Below are 24,331 nucleotides of genomic sequence, written 5' to 3'. Positions count from 1 at the left end.
AAAAAAAAAAAAAAAAAAAAAACTCAAAACAAAACAAAACAAAAAAACCAAACAACCCAATCAATAAATAGGTTAAGGAGATGTACAGTCGATGAACAAATATATGAACAAATGTTCAACATCTCCAGTAATTAGAGAAATGCAAATCAAACTACTCTAAGATTTCATCTCATGCTAGTCAGAATGGCAGTTATCAAGAATACAGACAACAATAAATGTTGGCGAGGATGTGGGGGAAAAAGCACACTCATACATTGCTGGTGGGACTGCAAGTTGGTGCTGCCAATATAGAAAGCAGTATGGAGATTCTTTAGAAAAACACTTGTAATGGAACCACCATTTGACCCAGCTATCCCACTCCTTGGTCTGTACCCAAAGGACTTAAAAACAGCATACTACAGTGATGCAACCACATCAATGTTCATAGCAATATAATTCACAATAGCCAAACTGTGGAACCAATCTAGATGCCCTTCAGTAGGTGAATGGCAAAGAAACTGTGGTATATATACACAATGGAATATTACTCAGCAATAAAAGAATAAGATTATGGCATTTGCACTAAATGGATGGAGTTGGGGAATATCATGCATGGTAAGCAAAGTAAGCCAATCCCCCAAAACCAAAGGCCAAATATATATAATATATATATATATTTGTTATGTGTGTGTATATATATACACATAACAAAAAATACATATATATATATATACACACACACACAACAAAAAGTGTATTTTTGTTTTTTAAATATTTTTTAACAGTTTTCACTAAAGCCTGAACTTAAGCAGTAAGTTTGAAGTTTAGAATCTATAGCCTCTAAAATTTTCATGAATCCTTTTCAAATGTATCAGTTATTAATAAAATAAAAAATGTGGCATATATACACAATGGAATTTCACTCAGCAATAAAAGAGAACAAAATCATGGCAATTGCAGGTAAATGGATGGTTTTGGAGAAGATAAGTGAAGTTAGCCAATCCCCAAAAAGCAAATGCTGAATGTTTTCTTGATATAAGAAGGCCGATTCATAGTGGGGTAGGGAGGGGGAGCATGGGAGGAATAGATGAATTCTAGATAGGGTAGAGGGGTGGGAGGGAAAGGGAAAGGTTTGCAGGGGATTAGCAAGAATGGCGGAATGTGATAGACACTATTATCCAAAGTTCATGTATAAAGACATGAGTTGGTGTCAACATACTTATATACAACCAGAGATATGAAAAATTGTGCTGTATATGTGTAATAAGAATCGTAATGCATTCTGCTGTCATTTAAAAAAATCAATAAAAAATAATATATGGTATTTAATATGTATACTATGACTCTACGTATTATATAGGTACATATTATGTATCATTAATTATTGATGGGTGATTGGGTATTGCAATTATTTGCTATTATAAACCAGGTAGAAACAAATATCTTTGTTCTTATATCATTGGGCCTTGGGGAAAGTATTTCTGTAAAGTCAATAAAGAAAAAGATTTAGATTGTTTGTAAAGAAATGAATTTACTTCTCCAAGGTCAAGGGGCCACTTTTGGTGAGGGCTTCCTTGTTGTGTTACCCATGACAGAAGACAACACTCAGAGAAAGAAAGGGCAGGATTGGGTTTGATACCTACTGAAAAACAAGCAACATAGATATTCGTATCTATGTTGATATAATAGATATAATCTTCCTTTGGTATATCAGGGTCAAAAATGTGATTTGCTGGGACTGGAGTTGTAACTCAGTGGTAGAGCGCTTACCTAGTATGTATGAGGCAATGGGTTTGATTCTCAGCACCTGATATATATATATATCCATCAACAACTAAATAAATAAATAAACAGAATTTTTCCTGTCATCTTTACTATTAATTTCAGCTGCTGATTGAATCTGGTTAATTAGCTTGAACATGTTTCAGTATCTTTAATTTCTATTCCTAGAACTTTAAAGAACATTGCTTGTTTAGTTCAGAGCAATTCAGGCATTGGCACATAACCCATGGACGCTGTTGGTAGAATCAAACTAGCATTGTCTTTAAAACAAACAAACAAACAAACAAACACAAAAACAGTTCTAGGGATTGAATGTAGGGTTGTTCTACCACTGAGCTACATCCCCTGCCCTTTCTATTTTTTATTATTTATTTATTATTTATTTTTTTCAGACAGGGTTTTGCTATGTTGACCAGGATGGCCTAGAAGTTGTGATCCTCTTGATTCAGCTTCATGAGTAGCTAGGATTACAGCTGTGTGCCACCTGACTTGGCATACCTTTTGGTTAAGCTGTAAGCTAAATGTACATAAATAAAAATGTGATCATTTTCAGCATTTAGTTCATCTGGGAGATTATTTTTTATGCCTATCTTAATTATAACCTTTATGATGGTTAAAGTGGTGAATTTTATCTCAAAAAATTGTGCTTTTAAAATTGTAATATTTTAGGGAAGAAGATACCTGAAACATGTACAATATTACTCTGAAAATTTCAAATCTTATCCTTGAATTAAAGTACTGTGTGACATACTTGGGTTATATTTTTTTAGCTGCTGAAATGTTCAAGCACCAATCTACTGGCCATCTCTGACAGATATTAAATAATCGTGTAAAACTCATTATATTTATTGCTAGACTATTTTTGAAAACTCAGTAAAACAGATTTCCTCCAGGTCTCAGTTAAAAAAAAAAAAAAGAAAGAACTGTGCTTTTTTTCCAAGAAAATGATACATCTTACCTTATAAATATTATGAATGATATGCACATGACAGTTATTTCTTCTTTGCACTGATTACTGAGAAACTCAAAAGACATTATTTGGTTCACAGGTTACAGGGTCTTGTGGCATGTGTTTTGATAGCAACCTCACTTGTGGCATTTCTCACACTCAATGTTTTTAGTTCTGTCTCTTTTTGTTTATTATATAGGAGTTTTAGTCAGCTATTTTTGCTGCTGTGACCAAAAGATAAGAACAATTAGAGGAGGACAAGTTTATTTAGGAACTCATAATTTCAGAGGTGTCACTCCATAGAAGGCTGGCTCTATTCCCTGGGGCTCAAGATGAGACAGACTACATGGCAGAAGAGAGTAGTGGAGGAAAGCAGCTCAGGAAATTGCACCAGAAGCTAAGAGGCTCAGCTCAGCTCAGCTTAGCTCAGTACCACACCATTCCGCTCACAAAATATATACCCCAAAGGCATGCTTCCAAGACCCATCTCTTCCAGCCACACCCTACCTGCCTACAGTTACTACTCAGTAATCCCTAACAGAGTATTAATTTACTGATGGGTTAATGCTCTCAGATCCCAATCATTTCACCTCTAAACCTTTTTACATTGTCTTACATGTGAGTTTTTGGGGAATAACCTCACATCTAAACCATAACATGTAGCCTAGTAAATTACCTGATATTTTGGAATAGGGCATGGTATAAATATACACAGGTGGAAAAGAATCTTGTAATTTGAGGGGGAAAGTTTAAAATGCAAATGTGTTTTAATAATTTATCTAAATTAATTTATACCAGTAATTAGTCTGTAGTCTTTATCATTTCCAAATTCTTAACTTTTTCAGGGAGGCAGAAGAACATAATAGAAATAATAAGTAGAGTAAAGGGGACTCTGGAGATGAAGATTTGTATAAATGATTGAATGGCTTCCTGTTTTGAGTATTTAATGAATTAGAGACTAGGATGATGCTAAAAGTGCAGAAGAGGAAATGGGTCAATGGTAGAGAGGGAAAAAGAAAAGTACAGTGGAGATGTTTTTTTAAAATTGCTGGTGTTACTCTTTGTCTAATGTTGATGCTATTTAAATCCCACTGTGTGTAATCAAATAAAAGCTTATTTTTACTGTGCAGCTGCATGTGTATACTTTAGAAGGGCATCGCTGTCACATCATATGTCAATATTGCTTTGCATAATATTTTCAACTTGACAGCTTCTATTATAAAATAGTATTGTTTCCAAAGATTTTAAATTTAATTATCTATATGTGGTTTTCCACCCCATGATTTTCAATATAGTTTCCATATAATCCTTTAATTAGTCACATGTAATATTTATTAATTATCTTTGTATTTTCAACAGCAAGGACAGATTTATGCATTTATTAGATGCTTAGTAATCATTGATTTTGCTTCTGCAGTTTTTTCCATCATCAATTTTCCTCTCTCTAGATCATGTCATCAGCATATAAATTTATCTCTAAATCCACTGGTCATTTCTCAACCTTTATGTTATGAGTTTTTTCAGAAGTTTATCATGTTGTTTATTATGAAACTCTCTTCACTTGCCAAAACCCAAACTCTGATTCCTTTCTGCTTTTACCACCAGCATCTCCACCAGACCTATTCCTATCCCAGTGTTCTCCCTCTCAATATTTGGCAATATCATCCACTCAGTTAATCTAACCAGGACCCTGGACTTTCTTCCCCCAAATTGAACCTAGGGCCTCATGAATACTAGCGTTATTATTAATTGTACTGCCTTTTCTTATTCTATCAGCAACCAAATCTCTAGTAACTTCTCACCAGAAGTGTTGCTACCTTATTTCCATCTGAGTCCCTAAACTGGTATTTCTGTTTTCCTCTCCCTCCACCAACCCTGTGATTATTTTGTACAGAGTGACTAGAGTGGTGTTGTTTTTAAAGTCAGATCACATCACACTTGTCAAAACATCTCATGGCTTTCAGCATATGTAGAACAACATCCAATCTACTTTCCAGCCCTCCTAGTTCTTCTACCTGCTTCTTCTACCCACTGCTCTAACTTATTGTGCACCTGATCTGGACCTTCTGTTCATTTTTTGAAAACACCAAATGTTTCCACTTCAGGGTCTTGACACTTGCTGTTCTCTTACCTAGAGTATTCTTTCTTCATTTTCAGGACAATTATCTTCTCAGGGATGCTTTTATTGCCATTGCTCTATCTCTTTGCCTGTTAGTGGTATATTTACTATATGAAAGTATAACTTTTCTTTTGGGTTGTTTTGTACATCTCTACTAGTAGAATGTAAATTTTGTCAAGTCAGATTTTTTTTGTTCACTGGTTTATTTTCCAGTCTAGTGCTTGCCACATAGAAAGCAGTCAGTAAATATTTACTGAATGAACAAAAGAATGATTTGATTAATGTTTCAATGAGTGCAATAGTGAATAAGAAAGTTTTATGATTGATTTATGATTTATAATCTGATTTTCACACTTGTTGATTTTTTATTATGGTAACATATAACATTGAATTTATCACTTTAGACTTTTTAAAGCATATGTAAGTATAACTAAGTACATTAATATCATGTACAGCCATCACCGCTGTCCATCTCCAGAACTTTTTTTTTTAATTAGACTTTTATGGTTATTCGAAGAAGTTGGGTTCCAAAAACTTTTTTCATTTTCTAAAACTGAAATCTGTACTCATTAAATCCCAAACTCCTGGAATCCATCCTTTTACTTTTTCCACCTGGATTCAACTATTTTTTTTTTTTTTAATTTTTAATTTTTTATTGTGGGTTGTTCAAAACATTACAAATTTCTTGACATATCATATTCCACACTTTGATTCAAGTGGGTTATGAACTCCCACCTTCACCCCATACACAGATTGCAGAATCACATCAGTTACACATCCATTGATTTACATATTGCCATACTAGTGTCTGTTGTGCTCCGCTGCCTTTCCCATCCTCCCCCCTCCCCCCTCCCCACCTCTCCCCTCCCCTCCCCTCCTCTCTCTCTACCCCCTCCACTGTATAACCCTGAGGGTCTCCTTCCATTTCCATGCAATTTCCCTTCTCTCTCCCTTTCCCTCCCACCTCTCATCCCTGTTTAATGTTAATCTTCTTCTCATGCTCTTCGTCCCTACTCTGTTCTTAGTTACTCTCCTTATATCAAAGAAGACATTTGGCATTTGTTTTTTAGGGATTGGCTAGCTTCACTTAGCATAATCTGCTCTAATGCCATCCATTTCCCTGCAAATTCTATGATTTTGTCATTTTTTAATGCAGAGTAATACTCCATTGTGTATAAATGCCACATTTTTTTTATCCATTCGTCTATTGAAGGGCATCTAGGTTGGTTCCACAGTCTTGCTATTGTGAATTGTGCTGCTATGAACATCGATGTAGCAGTGTCCCTGTAGCATGCTCTTTTTAGGTCTTTAGGGAATAGACCAAGAAGGGGAATAGCTGGGTCAAATGGTGGCTCCATTCCCAGCTTTCCAAGAAATCTCCATACTGCTTTCCAAATTGGCTGCACCAATTTGCAGTCCCACCAGCAATGTACAAGTGTACCCTTTTCCCCACATCCTCGCCAGCACTTGTTGTTGTTTGACTTCATAATGGCTGCCAATCTTACTGGAGTGAGATGGTATCTTAGGGTGGTTTTGATTTGCATTTCTCTGACAGCTAGAGATGGTGAGCATTTTTTCATGTACTTGTTGATTGACTGTATGTCCTCCTCTGAGAAGTGTCTGTTCAGGTCCTTGGCCCATTTGTTGATTGGGTTGTTTGTTCTCTTATTGTCTAATTTTTTGAGTTCTTTGTATACTCTGGATATTAGGGCTCTATCTGAAGTGTGAGGAGTAAAGATTTGTTCCCAGGGTGTAGGCTCCCTATTTACCTCTCTTATTGTTTCTTTTGCTGAGAAAAAACTTTTTAGTTTGAGTAAGTCCCATTTGTTGATTCTAGTTATTAACTTTTGTGCTATGGGTGTCCTATTGAGGAATTTGGAGCCCGACCCCACAGTATGTAGATCGTAGCCAACTTTTTCTTCTATCAGACGGCGTGTCTCTGATTTGATATCAAGCTCCTTGATCCATTTTGAATTCACTTTTGTGCATGGCGAGAGAAAGGGATTCAGTTTCATTTTGTTGCATATGGATTTCCAGTTTTCCCAGCACCATTTGTTGAAGATGCTATCCTTCCTCCATTGCATGCTTTTAGCCCCTTTATCAAATATAAGATAGTTGTAGTTTTGTGGATTGGTTTCTGTGTCCTCTATTCTGTACCATTGGTCCACCCGCCTGTTTTGGTACCAGTACCATGCTGTTTTTGTTACTATTGCTCTGTAGTATAGTTTGAAGTCTGGTATCGCTATACCGCCTGATTCACACTTCCTGCTTAGCATTGTTTTTGCTATTCTGGGTCTTTTATTTTTCCATATGAATTTCATGATTGCTTTCTCTATTTCTACAAGAAATGCCGTTGGGATTTTGATTGGCATTGCATTAAACCTATAGAGAACTTTTGGTAATATCGCCATTTTGATGATGTTAGTTCTGCCTATCCATGAACAGGGTATATTTTTCCATCTTCTAAGATCTTCTTCTATTTCTCTCTTTAGGGTTCTGTAGTTTTCATTGTATAAGTCTTTCACCTCTTTTGTTAGGTTGATTCCCAAGTATTTTATTTTTTTTGAAGATATTGTGAATGGAGTGGTTGTCCTCATTTCCATTTCAGAGGATTTGTCGCTGATATACAGGAATGCCTTTGATTTATGCGTGTTGATTTTATATCCTGCCACTTTGCTGAATTCATTTATTAGCTCTAATAGTTTCTTTGTAGAGCCTTTTGGGTCTGCTAGGTATAGAATCATATCATCTGCAAATAGTGATAATTTAAGTTCTTCTTTTCCTATTTTGATGCCTTTAATTTCTTTCGTCTGTCTAATTGCTCTGGCCAGTGTTTCGAGAACTATGTTGAACAGAAGTGGAGAGAGAGGGCATCCCTGTCTTGTTCCAGATTTTAGAGGGAATGCCTTCAGTTTTTCTCCATTCAGAATGATGCTAGCCTGAGGCTTAGCATAGATTGCTTTTACAATATTGAGGTATGTTCCTGTTATCCCTAGTTTTTCTAGAGTTTTGAACATAAAGGGATGCTGTACTTTGTCGAATGCTTTTTCCGCATCTATCGAGATGATCATATGGTTCTTATTTTTAAGTCTATTGATGTGGTGAATAACATTTATTGATTTCCGTATATTGAACCAGCCTTGCATCCCAGGGATGAATCCTACTTGATCATGGTGCACAATTTTTTTGATATGTTTTTGTATCCGATTCGCCAGAATTTTATTGAGGATTTTTGCATCTAGGTTCATTAGAGATATTGGTCTGTAGTTTTCTTTCTTTGAAGTGTCTTTGTCTGGTTTAGGTATCAGGGTGATGTTGGCCTCATAGAATGAATTTGGAAGTTCTCCCTCCTTTTCTATTTCCTGAAGTAGCTTGAAAAGTATTGGTATTAGTTCTTCTTTAAAGGTTTTGTAAAATTCTGCTGTATACCCATCCGGTCCTGGGCTTTTCTTAGTTGGTAGTCTTTTGATGGTTTCTTCTATTTCCTCAATTGATATTGGTCTGTTTAGGTTGTCTATATCCTCCTGACTCAATCTGGGCAGATCATATGACTTAAGAAATTTATCTATGCCTTCACTATCTTCTAATTTATTGGAGTATAAGGATTCAAAATAGTTTTTGATTATCTTCTGTATTTCTGAAGTGTCTGTTGTGATATTGCCTTTTTCATCCCGTATGCTAGTAATTTGAGTTCTCTCTCTTCTTCTCTTCGCTAGCATGGCTAAGGGTCTGTCGATTTTGTTTATTTTTTCAAAGAACCAACTTTTAGTTTTGTCAATTTTTTCAATTGTTTCTTTTGTTTCGATTTCATTAATTTCAGCTCTGATTTTAATTATTTCTTGCCTTCTACTTCTTTTGCTGTTGTTTTGCTCTTCTTTTTCTAGGATTTTGAGATGAAGTATGAGATCATTTATTTGTTGGTTTTTTCTTTTTTTAAGGAATGAACTCCAAGCAATGAATTTTCCTCTTAGAACTGCTTTCAATGTGTCCCATAGATTCCGATATGTTGTGTCTGTGTTTTCATTTATCTCTAAGAATTTTTTAATTTCCTCCTTGATGTCTTCTATAACCCATTGATCATTCAGTAACCTATTGTTCATTCTCCAAGTGATGTATGCTTTTTCCTTCCTTCTTTTATCGTTGATTTTCAGTTTCATTCCATTATGATCAGATAAGATGCATGGTATTATCTCTACTCCTTTATATTGTCTAAGAGTTGCCCTGTGACATAATATATGATCTATTTTTGAGAAGGATCCATGTGCTGCTGAGAAAAAAGTGTAACTGCTTGATGTTGGGTGGTATACTCTATATATGTCAATTAGGTCTAGGTTATTAATAGTGTTATTGAGTTCTATAGTTTCCTTATTCAACTTTTGTTTGGAAGATCTGTCCAGTGGCGAGAGAGGTGTGTTGAAGTCTCCCATGATTATGGTATGGTGGTCTATTAGACTCTTGAACTTGAGAAGAGTTTGTTTGACGAACATAGCTGCACCATTGTTTGGGGCATAAATATTTATGATTGTTATGTCTTGTTGGTGTATGGTTCCCTTAAGCAGTATGTAGTGTCCCTCTTTATCCCTTTTGATTAACTTTGGCTTGAAATCTATTTTATTTGATATGAGTATGGACACTCCTGCTTGTTTCCGAAGTCCATATGAGTGATATGATTTTTCCCAACCTTTCACCTTCAGCCTATGTATGTCTTTTCCTATCAAATGCGTCTCCTGTAGGCAGCATATTGTTGGGTCTTGTTTTGTGATCCATTCTACTAGCCTGTGTCTCTTAATTGGTGAGTTTAAGCCATTAACATTTAGGGTTATTATTGAGATATGGGTTGTTCTTCCAGCCATATTTGTTTATTTCTGTTACTAAACATGGTTTGTTTTCCTCTTTGATTATTTCCCCCCCCTTTACTGTCCTACCTCCCACTGTTGGTTTTCATTGTTATTTTCCATTTCCTCTTCCTGTAATGTTTTGCCGAGGATGTTTTGAAGAGATGGTTTTCTAGCTGCAAATTCTTTTAACTTTTGTTTATCGTGGAAGGTTTTAATTTCATCTTCCATCCTGAAGCTTAATTTCGCTGGATACACAATTCTTGGTTGGAACCCATTTTCTTTCAGTGTTTGAAATATGTTATTCCAGGATCTTCTAGCTTTCAGAGTCTGTGTTGAAAGATCAGCTGTTATCCTGATTGGCTTACCCCTAAATGTAATCTGCTTCCTTTCTCTTGTAGCTTTTAAAATTCTCTCCTTATTCTGTATGTTGGGCATCTTCATTATAATGTGTCTAGGTGTGGATCTCTTATGATTTTGCACATTCGGCGTCCTGTAGGCTTCTAGGATTTGGGATTCTGTCTCATTCTTCAAGTCTGGGAAGTTTTCTCGTATTATTTCATTGAATAGATTGCTCATTCCTTTGGTTTGGAGCTCTGTACCTTCCTGTATCCCAATGACTCTTAAGTTTGGTCTCTTAATGTTATCCCATATTTCTTGGATGTTCTGCTCATGGTTTCTTAACAGTCTTGCTGAGCTGTCTATGTTCTTTTCCAGTTGAAATACTTTGTCTTCATTGTCTGATGTTCTATCTTCTAAGTGTTCTACTCTGCTGGTAGTATTCTCCATTGAGTTTTTAAGTTGGTTTATTGCTTCCTGCATTTCTAGGATTTCTGTTTGTTTGTTTTTTATAACCTCTATCTCCCTGTATAGTTGATCCTTTGCTTCCTGGATTTGTTTGCGTAATTCATTGTCGAAGTGATCTTTCATTGTCTGATTTTGCTGTTTAATGTCTTCCTTGATACTCCAGATCATCTGAAGCATGTATATCCTGAATTCTTTATCTGACATTCCATCTGCTGCAGCTGTTACCTCTTCTAAAGTTGCGTTGACCTGCATTGCTTGTGGTCCTTTCTTTCCTTGTCTTTTCATACTGCTTGCGTATCTTTCCTGCAGGTGCGGGCGGCGGCTCTGCTCTCTCCTTATTCCAATTGGGGTGTCGTGGCTACCACGCCGGCAGGTCACTGGGCCTGTTCTGGGCGCTGGCGGCGGCTCTGTTCTGCCCCTACTCCAATTGGGGTGACGAGTGTACCACGCCGGCAGGCCACCGGGCCTGATCCGCCGGTCGGTTGCAGGTTTGCCTACCCTGCAGGCGCGGGCGGCGGCTCTACTCTGCCCCTACTCCAAATGGGGTGACGTGTCTGTCGTACCGGCAGGCCACTGGGCCTGTCCCGCTGGTCGGTCGCAGATCTGCCCACCTTTCGGGCACGGGTGGAGGCTCTGCTCTGCCCCTACTCCAATTGGGGTGTCGTGACTACCCCGCCTGCAGGACGCTGGGCCTGTTCCTGGCACGGGCGGCGACTCTGCTCTGCCACTACTCCAATTAGGGTGGTGTTTGTACCACGCCGGCAGGCTCCTGGGCCTGATCCGCCGGTCTGTTGTAGGTCTGCCTACCTTGGAGGCGCGGGCGGCGGATCTGCCCTGCCCCTCCTACCACGCCTGCGGACCCCTGGGCCTGATCTGCAGTTTGATCACTGGTCTGCTCACCCTGCGGGCACGGGTGGCGGTTCCGCTCCGCCCCCACTCCAATTGGGGTCACGTGACCACCACACCGGCAGGGCCTGATCCGGGCGTGGGAGAAGGATCTGCTCTGCCCCTACTCCAGTTGGGGTGACATGTGTACCACACTGGCAGGCCACTGGGCCTGACCCGCCCGGCTGTCACAGGTCTGTTTACCTTGCAAGCGCGAACGGCGGCTCTGCCCTGCCCCTCCTACCACGCCCATGTACCACTGGGTCGCGGGTCTGCCCACCTTGCGGGTGCGAGTGGCGGCTCCGCTCCGCCCCCTCTCCAATTGGGGTCACGCGGTCACCACGCTGGCGAGCCGCTGGGCCTGCTCCGGGCGCTGGCGGCGGCCCGGCTTCTCCCCTCTGGCTCAACGACAAATTGAGGAGACTCGGGTGACTGTGCCTCACCCCCCCTACCAGGAGACCAACTGCTTATGTCACCGCTGGTATTGATGAAGTTCTCTCCTCCGCCGCTTTCTGCTGACATCAGATCTCTGCCATGTTGGTATCCTATGCGAATGGCAGCATTTCGTTCCCCTTGCCGGGCAACCAAAGCAACGGGTGAGTCCTGACCGGCCCTCAGCAGGACCCGGACCGAGAAGCAGTTTCCGCGGGCTCCTAGCCCCGGTCCAGGGAAGTTCCGGGAGCCGGAACTCGGCCGCTCCGTGCTCGGTGTAAGCTCCTATAAGTGTAAGCTCCAAGAAGCAGTCCCCGCGGGCTCAGTTCCGGGAGCCGGAATTCGGCTGCTTAGTGCTTGTTGTATGCTCTGATAGGAGCAGGGTCCAAGAAGCAGCCTCCGCAGGCTCCGCGGCCCTGGGCCAGGGCGGTTCCGGGACGGTTCCGGGAGCCGGAACTCGGCCGCCCCGCGCTCGGTGTTCGCTCCGATAAGATCAGGTTCTAAGAAGCACCCAGGCACTGAACCCTAGCAATCTGTCTGCATGCCGCAGGCGAATTGCAGCCTGAAATTACCTGTTCTATGGCTGAATGAGCTGCGGTCAGTCGAAAACAGGGATGGTGACGTCAGCTTTCCAACATGGTGGCTGCTGGCCTCCTCTGTGGTCTGACCGGTGTGGAGAACCGAGATGGACTGCTTCCTTCCCCCGTCTCGAACCCAGAATTCAGCCCTGAGTACGGTGCTTGCACGGCTGGCAGAAACTGCAGCGCTGTATCCCTGCGTCGCTATCTCCTCGTTTCCCAGCGCGCGCTGCAGACTCTAGCCGCTGGGTGATTTGCTGAATAAGCAGTGTTATCCTCCGTGCGACAAACCTCTCGCGTTTGAGTCCCCGTAGCCGATCCTCGTGCGATGGAAATCCTTCCTCCAGGTTCTGGAGCACCCCACTATTGCTGGAAATTCCTAACAAGATATCCTTTAGCCGTCCTGACTTGTCATACTCCCACACAGTGAAGCAGCACACGGGGGCAATGCACTCCCCTCGCCGCCATCTTCACTTCCTAGGATTCAACTATTTTAGGTACCTTATACTTGTAGGATCATAGTATATTTGTGACTGTCATATTTCACTTAACATAATGTTTTTAATGTTCATCCATGTGGTTAGATATTTTTTTTCCCTGCCCCTAGTACCTTTGATTGAATTCAGGGGTGGCTTTATCACTGAGGTATACCCCTAGCCCTTTTTCTCATTTTTATTTTGAGATGGGATCTAATTTGTTACAGCTGGCCTTGACCTTGAGCTCCTCCTCCTTGGTCTCATGATTGCCTGGGATTATAGCATTGTACTCAGATGTTAGATGTTTTTAAGTGGCATTTTTCATCAAGTACATAGTAGTTAATTGTATGTATGCCACACCCCTCTCTCTTTCATCTGTGTTCCTCAAAAAAAATTTATAAGCCTAATTAGCCAACTTCACAATGTCCCTATGAAGTTTATAATTATGGTGTAGCAACAGAAGTGCTGATAAATTGCCTGAGTATCTAATGAATATATGGCAAAATTCTAAGTGAGGATCAGGGTTATGTACTTCCTTATTAAACCAGAAAACATTAAACTAGATTTCTCATTTATGATGAAAACATTCTAAGAGTTCTAAGAGAACTAAGGGAAAAAACACAGCAGTAATCATTATTTTAAATCCCTAAATAGTCATAGAAAGTTATTTTAACAGATAAAATGTATAAATTATCTGGAATCTAGAGTTTGTTATTAGTGATTATATCTTTAATTATTTCTTTGAACTGTGTATTGTTAGATGGTAGAATTGCCTCAAGAGTCTTCATAGATATGGTCTAAAATGGATTTTTGAAGGTTTGTATTAGAATAACATAATTTTATCTTCTTAGCTATGATACATAAAAACTGTGTAACACTATGAGCTTATGTTTGACTTGATGCTGGCTTGTTCAAACAAGGTTGGTTGGTTTGTTTGTTTTTTAAAGGCATTCTTATGACTGGCAAAGTTTCTGTTGATTTGATGTTTGTTGATAGAACTAAGATAAACTCTAATTGGATATAAAAATCTTTCAGATTCAAATATTGTGCTTTAACTTAGTTAATAGTATTCTTGGAAGGTTAAAGCCCTGTCTTATGTATTGTTACAATAGAATTTTATTCTCTAAGGAACTTGTAGCTAAAACAATATTAATTATTCTCAAATGAAACTTTATTGTATTACTTCACCTAAGTGATTGGTTCATTTTGGGGTATAACCTCAGAAATGTTTCAACATGAGTTGGCAGTGCTGCGGACCTTCTTCCTCTGCTGGATGCCCATTTATCGCTTTAAAATTGAAACCTAGGGACAAGTGAGTCAAATTTTTGAGAAGTGCTAATTAGTGTTGAAATAATAGAGTGGTAAAGTTTGGAACACTAGGCAGCTTGTATGTACTTAAAAAATGTTTTGTTTTGTTTTTTATTTACCAATTCTAACTGCCAGTTGTCCTTTGTTTGCATGTTTTTTCTCAACAGCAAACTGTGAAACTGTCATCCTGGCTATAACTATACTTCATGTAATAGGCTTTTGTTAATTCTCTAAAAATTTTGTGAATCAACCCATGGAAATTATAAATTTTTTCCCCTAGAGAAAAAATTAGTCACAGGAAACAATAAAGATAAATGAAGAATATGTTGTAAATGAAGAATACATTTTGAAGAATGTAATTTTTTTACAGAAAGGAAATTAGTGATAATTATGAAGTCATAATTAATATAGTAAAGTTATTATTTTTTAAAATATTTATTTTTTAGTTTTAGGTGGACACAATATCTTTATGTTACATTTATGTGGTGCTGAGGATCGAATCCCAGTGCCCAACTCATTCAAGGCAAGCCCTCTACCACTGAGCTACAACCCCAGCCCGTAAATTTAGTTTAAAATTTTTTTTGTAGCTGTAGATGGACAGAATGCCTTTATTTTATTGTTTATTTTTATGGAGTGATGAGGATCGAACCCAGTGCCTCATGCATGCTAGGCAAGTATTCTGCCACTGGGCTACAGCCCCAGCCCATAAAATTATTAATTAATTCATTTTAGTAATTTGGAAATTGCTAATATAAGAGGTGCTTTTATAATGTTTTCTGGTTTTACCTGAAGTACTGCTACTGATAATGAGTTGTTTAGTTTGAAAAAGGTGGCTGGGAAAAATAACTGTTTCTCTACAGGCACAGTATTTCTGACACAGATTTGTTCTCACTAAGCAATTCTTCAGCTTTCTGGACATCAGCTAGGTGTCCTGCAATTTAACTCAAATTTGGACACTATATACTTGGAGTTGGTGTCAAATCCCAGATTTGACTGCCCCAACTTCAGGTGCCAGCCGCCAACTTCTGAACAATAATTATAAGCTGGGAGTTCCCATGGTCCCCTCCTTGGTTTAATAATTTGCTAAATGTTTTACAGAACTTGAGGAGACATTTTACTTAAGTTTACTAGTTTTGCTGATGCATCTCCAGATGATGTACATAGGTTCATTAATGTCCAGAAGGGTCCCAAGCACAAGGGCTTCTTTCTTCATGGAATTGGGGTGAGCCACCCTTCTAACGTGGGTTTGGGCATCAACCTGAAAACTCATCAAATCTTGCTCTTCTATGGTTTTTATAGCATTTAATCTTTAGTCCCTCTCCTGATCCTCATTAAGTTAATGGGGTGGCACTAAAAGTTCCAACCTTTTCCTTCTTTATATTGACTGGCCCTATACTAAAGCTGTCTTAGGAATGGCCACCCTAAGTCACCTCATTAACATAAATTTAAGTATGATTTTAAAAGTATAAGACACTCTTATTACTCAGGAAATTTCAAGGATTTGGGAGTTCTGGGCAAGGAATGACTATAGATACCAAATATATTTTAATTATATCCAATGACAAAAAATTGGAATACTAATAAATCATCTCATAAGTTTTAAAGAGATTGCACATAGTTTTTATTTGCTTTTGCTTTGGGTTTTGCTTAGTACTTCGGGCAGCTTTCTTTTGAAAGAAAATAATATTTTAGGTTTTAGGTTTAGTATGTATATAGTATATTATCCATTATATAGAACATTGACTACCTTGCTTTTCTTGGTAAAAATAGTTAATGGTTAAAGTTAACAATTGATGGCTTTGAAGTACTCTTGGCTTCTGTTAGTTCTACAGGTATGTGAACTTTATTTAACTTTATGAGACAGTTGTCAGTTTTAAGAGTAAGAGTCTGTAATTCCTTTCATCAGTTTCATTGTGTCTTAGCAAGAAGTAATTTGTAATAGTAGGAATCATTGGGATAGTTGCCTTGGTTGCCTCTGTGAACATTAAAGAAAAGCAGGTCTAGTGTTTTAACTATGTACCCTGCCAGAACTACAGTTAAAACTTGAGGGAAGGAAGCATTTAGTGTGTACGATGCACCAAAATACTGCTTGGAACTGGAATCCATAGCTATTCAACCTGCTTATTTTTCTTCCTTTCTCTATCTTGGATGAGTTAAAAATTTAGCATTTTTAATTACTATTTAGCAAACCAAAACTCGTTTGTAAACAGTACTTGTTTTTTAAAAAAATATTTATTTTAATTGTCAATAGACCTTTATCTTATTTATTTGTATGTGGTGCTGAAAATTGAACCCTTGTCTTCAATCATGCTAGGCAATTGTACCACTGGGCCTCAACCCCAGCCAGCCCACCTGACAACTACTTTCTAAGGACTTTCCACTCTAATCATCAAATGTATTGTCTTTTGCTTTTGTCTTATACAGTTTGCTTCTGAACCTCTTCTGGTTCTGAGTGCAACTTTCTTTGTGATCACTTTTTGCTCTTTTAAATATATTTTATCTGAAGTTTTTCTCATGAAATTGGAAAACAGCTTTTAGCCAGGGTACCAACATAGTCAATGTTTGTACAGATCAGGAAATGATCTGTTGTCTACTTTGTTGCATTGTATTTAAATTGTTGTGTTTCTAACTTGGCAAAACTGCTTGGTACAGCAGTAACAAAACATCTATTTGTTTTATAATATCTTCGGTTTTTATTTTAGTTTATTTATTTGTTTTAGTTCTGGGATTGAATCTAGGGCCTCACAACTGCTTAACTACTAATGAGCTATACCCCTAGTATCTAATGTTTTTATGCTTGCTTTAAACTGAGATAGCAGTCTTCTTTTTTATGTACCATGTTAAATGTTTAGTTAAAACTGTCTTGCTATTAAAACTGCTTATCTTTTTTTCCTTAAAACTTTAAATAAGAAAGGGAAAATAATTGGTAGCAAGTGAAGTTTCCAATGATCAAGAATATTAAAACTGTTAATAAAATATACTTACTTTTTTTTCTGTGTTCAGCTGAGATTTTAGTCCTTAACAGTACATTAGTAAATGAAGCTAAAGCATATCTGCACAGCTGAACAAAGTAAAGCAAATTGAAATTTAAATACCAGGCAATAGTAATGCAACCTGGAGAGGTGTAAAACTCAGTTCTCCAAAATTCAAGACATACATACTATTAAATAAATATTAAGTATTCTGTGGTAAAATAACCTGTTTTTTTCTCTGCCAAACATAAACCTGAAAATAATTGGAAGATAAAAATTTATCTCCAAATTTGGAACTTTACTGAAATGAGTGTATTCTACCAGAATTGAGACTGTTCCTTCCACCCTCCAATTGTTAAAAATAGAGATAATTCCCTTTTATTTATTTATTTGTTTGTTTTTTGATGGTGCTGGGGTTGAACTCAGGGTCTTGTACATATACACCTACTTTACCAATGAGCTATGCCCCCAACCTCTAGAAAATAAATTTTCAAACAAAAATTTAAACATATTTTTAGTTGTTAATGGACATTTGTCTGAAGTTTTTATTTATTTATATGTGGTGCTGAGAATTGAACTGAGTTTCTCACACATGCTAGGCAAGCACTCATTCTACCACTAAGCCACAACCCCGGCCCAAATTTTCAGATATTTAAAAACATCATTATATAGTTCAGCATTGGTATTGTTTGAGAAATGCATAAATGTGGAGCTTGAGGGGTATAGCTCAATGGTAAGAGAACTTGCCTAGCATGCCTAAAGGCCAATCCCCAGCACTGGAAGAAAAAAAAAAGTACATAGTTGTGCCATCTAATATAGTAGCCACAAGTTACATATAACTGTTAAATTAAAAAACTACATATTTAAAAGTCAGTTCCTTGTTCATATTAGTCATATAAAAGTATACTGTAGCTGGGCGTGGTAGTGCACACCTATAATATCTGTGACTTGGGAGGCTGAGATGTGAAGATCACAAGTTGGAGGCTACTCTGGGCCACTTAGTGAGACCCTGTCCCAGAATAAACAATAAAAAGGACTGGGGTTATAGTCAGTGGCAGGTTGACTCTGGGTTTAATCCCCAGTATCAGAGGGGAAAGAAAAAAAAATCAGCAGCATCCTATGAGGCTGGGGTCTAGCTTGTTTAGCATGTATAATGAGACCCTAGGTTCAATCCCAGTGCCAAAAAATGGTACGGGGGAGTCTGTGATTTTTTCCCCCATGTCTATACTTCAGGATTACAATATTTTATATACCCTGCAAATAGCATATGATATGTGAAATTATTTTTCATGTGTAAATTTTGAAAATTATTTAAATTTTTTTTGTGGTATTGGAGATTGAACCCAAGAGATTTGCATATACTAGACAAGCACTGAACTACACGCCTAGCCCTGTTTTTTATTTATCTTTTTGTAACCAACCTTAAAAAGAGCCTACAATAAAGCAAATATAGTGACTATTACTTTAAATGAATTTTGGGGACTAGTGAACATTTTTTCCATGTTAATATTGAATAGTGGGTAAAACAGGGAAGAAGTGTCCATTTCTTTCAGTGTTTTTAGTGGGTTAGATAGAGATAAATATTCTTACTTTGTAGATATGGGTACTTACAGTGTTGTCATGTAAAAGTTAAGACTTGAATATACTAAAATTGATCACCTAAAGACTTTCTCTGTTTTGGGGCAAAGTGAGGGTAAAATTAAGAATAGTACGTGCTAATTGCTGGGAAAATACGTAGAATTCAATAGCATAATTTAAAATTCTTTTCCCACATTAGTAGGTGGCAAACATTAGTAGGGTTTTTCTGTGGGTAAATACAGTTGAGATTCTCTGTGTGTATTTACTGAAATAATGACTTGTAGAGAAATAGTACATAACCAGTATATTAGTTATGTTTACATAAAATGTAATATTACTTTTTATATATGTAATTTGAATACATTTCCTAGTTTTGACATGATTTTAAAGAATTACCTTTTGCTTGTAAAAACTACTTAGGAATTTTATGAGAAGCTTTAATATTTGTCTGGCTTTATCCTCTAGAGTCATTTCAATTTCATCAAAATTTTTTCCTCATGCAATTACAAGTACCCAGTAAGTCATGTGTAAAAATTGCTACCATAAGGAAGGAATGATTTTACTCACAGTATATGAGCTTTAGGGCTTTAAGTATAAAATTTTAACTCTAGATTTTGTCTTAATTATTCTACTTTTTAAAAATCAAAAGCAAAATGGAATATTTGTCTTTTTATTCAGTTACAAATGATATGCTGTTTTTTTCTGTTAAGTTGGTGAACTTGCCCATACTCTTGGCTTAAACTATAGTTTTTATGACTTATTTTCAAACATTGGATTATTCCAAATTTCTTCCTGCTTTGGAAGCATCTCTATTTGACTGGCATATAGTAACACCATCTTTACTGTTCAAAACATAATTCACTCTTGCATTTCACTTTAGGTTTTTTGCATTGTATTAGAACCTTAGACATAATCTTTCATTCTTGCTTTGCTGTCCTAGTTCCTGATACTTCATTTAGCATGAGGTCTTGTTTCCTGCATTTAAGATGTCTTAAATTTCCTATTCCATCTGCAACTAGTTGTCTTAACTATCTACATCCTCATTATCTTATATTTATAATTCAACATCCCCTCTTTCCAACCACCTCCTGCTTTTTTTTTTTTTAAAGCGTCCTAAACTCTTCCTGCAATGGCTTTTTAAAACGTACACCAAGTTGTCAGTATGTGGTGGAGCATGGCTATAATCCCATCTAATTGGGAGGCTGAGGCAGGAGGACCTCATGTTTGAGGCTAGCCTGGGCAACTTAGCAAGACCCTGTCTCAAAATTAAAAAAATAAAAATAATAAAACTTATTTGTAGCACACCTTGCTAGCATGCATGAGCCTTAGGGCTCATTCTCTAGTACAGAAAAAAAAATTAAACCAAGTTGTTACAGCTTATTGTCCTTGAATATGTAGTAAGTATTATGTTTTTAATTTATACTCTGTAGCTCTGGGCATAGTGCTAGATGCAGTGGGAATTATAAGCACTGTTTCACTTACTCATTCAGCAACTAATCAACTGAGTAGTTATTGGGTTCCAGGTACTAAAGTAGTGTTCCTATGATCTTTCCTTGCAAAACTTGGAGCTAACAGTGTCTAGTGGTAAATGAGAGACTGAGATGATGGCATTTGTTTTAATACCAGGTTGGATTGATAATAAGTTTTCTAAAGGTATGAAGAACAAATTGCACTAAGCAGGGGGAACAGCAAGTGTCAAGGACCTGAAATGGGACAAGTTTGGTATGTTTGGGGATTATCAAGGTCATTGTGACTTTGAGTGCAATATGGAGAGACTGGTAGGAGATGTAATCAGGCATCCAGCTAATAGAGAGCCCAATAAGCCACAGTAAATTTTGTGGGGTTTATTCAAAGTGAGGGTAAAACTATTATGCAGTTTTGTAGCTGGGGATCTAGCTCAGTGGTAGAGAATTTACCTAGTATATACGAGGCTCAGAGTTCAATCCTCAGCACCACAAACAAAACAAAAACACCAGAAACAAAAACCACATTCATACATACCCCATTGTGAAGTTTGAGTAAGAGAGCAATGTGATCTGATTTATCTGCTACTGCATCAAGAAAAGAAATAGGGCTGGGTGCCAAGGCATACACCTGTAATCCCAGTGACTAGGCAGGCTGAGGCGGTAGGATCACAATTCAAAGCCAGGCTCAGCAATTTAGGGAGACCCTGTCTCAAAATAAAAATAAATAAATAAAAAGGTCTGGGAATGTGGCTCCCTGGTTAAGTGCCTCTGAGTTGTGGTACCCCCTAAACAAATAAATAAACAAGAGAAGTAGGGAGGCTATAACAAGTAACATTGGAGAGCAATATCTTGAAGTAGTACAGGATAACTAGTAGTAATCAGTGATTTTGTACTAAAGGACAGAGTGAGGAAAAATAGTTGTCAGAATGAATTTTCAGTGTAGAAAATATAAGGTACAAAAGGAACCAAGAAAAACTCAATTTTGTGTTCTTAGACAAGTCATAAATCCTCTCCAAATATCTTTTCCTGAAATGTATACTAATTATTTCTTTTCTGCTTCTTTGAAGGAATTATTCTGAGGATTTAATGAAATAAAACATGAAAGTCCATTATGAACCCTAACACCGAATGATAATGTATTACTTTATTTTTATTTTTTGCAGTACTGAGGATTGAACCCAGGGCTTCTTGCATGCTGTGGCAAGTGCTCTACCATTAAAATATATCCCCAGTCCTTTTTTAAATTTTATTTTGAGTATTAGGCTGACCTGAAACTTGTAGTCTTCCTTCCTCAGCTTCCTGAGTAGCTGGGGTTATAGGCTTTGAAACACCATCAAGCTGAACAATGTGTTTCTTTTCTTGTTTTGGATACTGAGGATTGAACTCAGGGGCACTTGGTCACTGAGCCACATCCTTAGCCCTACTTTTTGTATTTTATTTAGAGACAGGGTCTCACTGAATTCCTTAGCACCTTGCTTTTGCTGAGGCTGGCTTTGAACTTTGAGATCTTTCTGCCTCAGCCTTCCGAGTTACTGGGATTATAGGTATGCAGGACTGTGACCGGCTAACATGTTCTTTTTTAAATAAACATTTAAGAGTTCATCTTAAATTAAGCCTTGTTAATAAAGAAAATTTTAAAGGCCACATTTTGCAGGGATAAACTGGGAGTCATTAATAGCTAAGAAAATAGCTTAATTTATAACTTCCTTTGGGTTTATAGTTTATATTGGACCCTTGTCAGTTATATTTTCAATTTTTGATCTATTTATAAGGATTAGCATGTGCCAATTTCTCCTGTATTAAATATATGACATTTTGGTTCTAAACTGAGCAGCTAATTATAGAGATAAATGTATTTACAAACAATACCGATCTTCCATTTGTGATATATTTAAAACAATAATTTTCTCAATAAATACTTGAAAATAAATACAATCTGTAACCCAAATATCCTTTAGTTTATGTTAAAATATATTTTGTTCACTTCAGGGTTATTTCTGATTATAAACGAAAACATAACATGCCATACTAAAATAAATACTGATCTATAAATAAACTCCAGGTATTTTATGCTTATTTCATATTATGCCAATTATGTTTCCTGATATTTTAGATTAACTTAAATATGATGTATGGTATCAAAGAAAGACAGAAGTTCTAAACAAACTTTTTAGTTTCTGAAATTACTCAAATATGATTCAGCTAAGTGCTAATTCTGTCTTCCTCTTGCAGGTTTCTCAACAGTGATGTCACAAGATTGACCACGCTGATCACAGTAAGGCCAAAAATGGTTGTTTGGCTTTTAAGGATGATTTGTTTTCTCTGAGAGTAAGAATGGAATTAGAAGATATATACAACTTAAATTATTATTATTTCTTTGACCAGCCATTTGAATGTTTACATTTTCAGTGAATTGTAGTTCATACTTCTAGATAAATACTTCAAAAATATTGCCTTAAAGTATTTAAAAACATTTAAAAGAAAAATTATTTAAAAATATAACTGAAGTTATGGGTGGGGCTCTGGCTCAGTGGTAGAGTGATTGCCTAGCATGTATGGGGTGCTGGGTTTGAGTCTCAGCACTGCATATAAATAAATAAAATAAAGGTCTATTGGCAACTAAAAAAAATATTAAAAGAAAAAACAATTAAAAAAATAACTGATGTTATATCCATAATTATATTAGTATATTTCAGTGTGACTCATGTTCTAAACATCATCTTTTTTAGTTTTATTTTTTACTGAAAAGTGGCAAAAATGTAAGGTGACTCTATATTATATAGATAAATTATATAAAAATAAAATTACTTGAGACAGTCATGTTAGTAAAAACAATTATGAAAACAAAATCTTGAAAGAATTCTTAGGCTTCTTGCTTACAGTTTTCATTTGATATTCAAATAATTTATAAAGGGTTTCCTTAATAAAAAGTAGTTTGATAAAGGATAGTTCTCCTAAGTAGCTGATATTTTTTCTCTTTAATTTTATTTAAAAGTGTTTATCTTTATTATGTGTAAGGAAATCTGTTACGTAAAAGTAAACTTTTTCCAAGGCCTACATTCATGTTACTATAAAATTACTTTTTAAATAAAAGTTTTAGTTTTTATTCTTTTTTCATGTTAGGAATTAAATACAGGGCTTTGAGCATATGGAGGCACATACTGTACCACTGAGCTATGGCCTCAGCCCTATTATAGAATTCTAACTAGTAAATTCTGAATTACAGTGATGAGATTTTGTAGCATCTCTGAAAAATCTTACGTAGCAGAAGAGTAAGTTTTGAGTAAATTGTATACTTAATGAACCTACTTCTTTAACCCTGTCTTAATTATTCAATAAGTAAAGAAAAAATAATTATTAGAAGAATAAAGCCATATATAGATGATCTTTGAATTTATGTTAAAATATTTCTTTTGAAAACTTTTATTAAATTTAATATTTTACAGAATTAGGGGGAACTTTTGTGATATTTTTAAAGGCTTTATCGTGTTTTGTTCATTCATGTTTATGACATGTTTATTCAGTTTGCTAAGGGGACATTTTGGCTTTCTCTGGTTTGTAATTCTTTGCTTGATTGTTATGTGAGAGGCTGGGTGGCTACCTCTGAGCCATACTTCCAGCCTTTGTTTTTTCTTAATCAGAATTTCATTGCTCTAACTGAATAAGATATTAACATATTTGTGTAGTAACCTTCTATTAAGTATCTAGTGTTTAATAATCAAAGATGTTTAAATTAACATTAGATAAAAAGGTTTTTGTATTTTTTTTAAAATTTAAACATGCTGACTCCCACGGTTTATTTTTAGGAATATGAGGGAAGTGTATCATTACAAGTGTTCAAAATCCAAGAATTTCAGGAAGAGCCATGATATTCAGCATTATCAGACATTTAATAAGTTAAATTCTTGGAAGTGTTCATTTGAAATGTTTATAAGTGACTGATATTCGAAACCTTTACCTTTTTACCAGTGTCAGGGTTTTGATGCTTTCTCCAGTCCCTTGAGTTAAGAAGAGAGGGTAGATTTCAACACAGATTGAGGTTGAGAGTGCTAATGAAAGAGTAGTTCAAGTGTTGACCATGAATCTAGAGAAAAGCGATTCCAGGAAAAGGGCTGATTTATTCAAATAAAATGGAGAGGTCAGGGGACTAGTCAGAGATAAGTTA

The 24,331-nt window shown here is 36.7% G+C and overlaps 1 protein-coding gene across 19 annotated transcripts in view; it reads left to right on the top strand.

The window, feature by feature from the left end:
• Baz2b (bromodomain adjacent to zinc finger domain 2B) overlaps positions 1-24,331 on the top strand; it is a 362,220-nt gene that overhangs the window by 119,035 nt on the left and 218,854 nt on the right. For 18 of the 19 annotated variants that reach the window (XM_048812354.1, XM_048812353.1, XM_048812351.1 and 15 more), the window contains one exon: positions 22,399-22,441. The gene's annotated coding sequence lies outside the window, so the exon portion shown is untranslated. Of the gene's footprint in view, positions 1-22,398; positions 22,495-24,331 lie in introns of all 19 variants that reach the window. The other variant, XM_048812341.1, reaches the window with a different exon arrangement.

This window comes from Marmota marmota, unplaced genomic scaffold (assembly GCF_001458135.2).
Source record: "Marmota marmota marmota unplaced genomic scaffold, marMar, whole genome shotgun sequence".
Taxonomy (NCBI): domain Eukaryota; kingdom Metazoa; phylum Chordata; class Mammalia; order Rodentia; family Sciuridae; genus Marmota; species Marmota marmota.
This window is presented reverse-complemented; position numbering and strand designations above follow the sequence as displayed.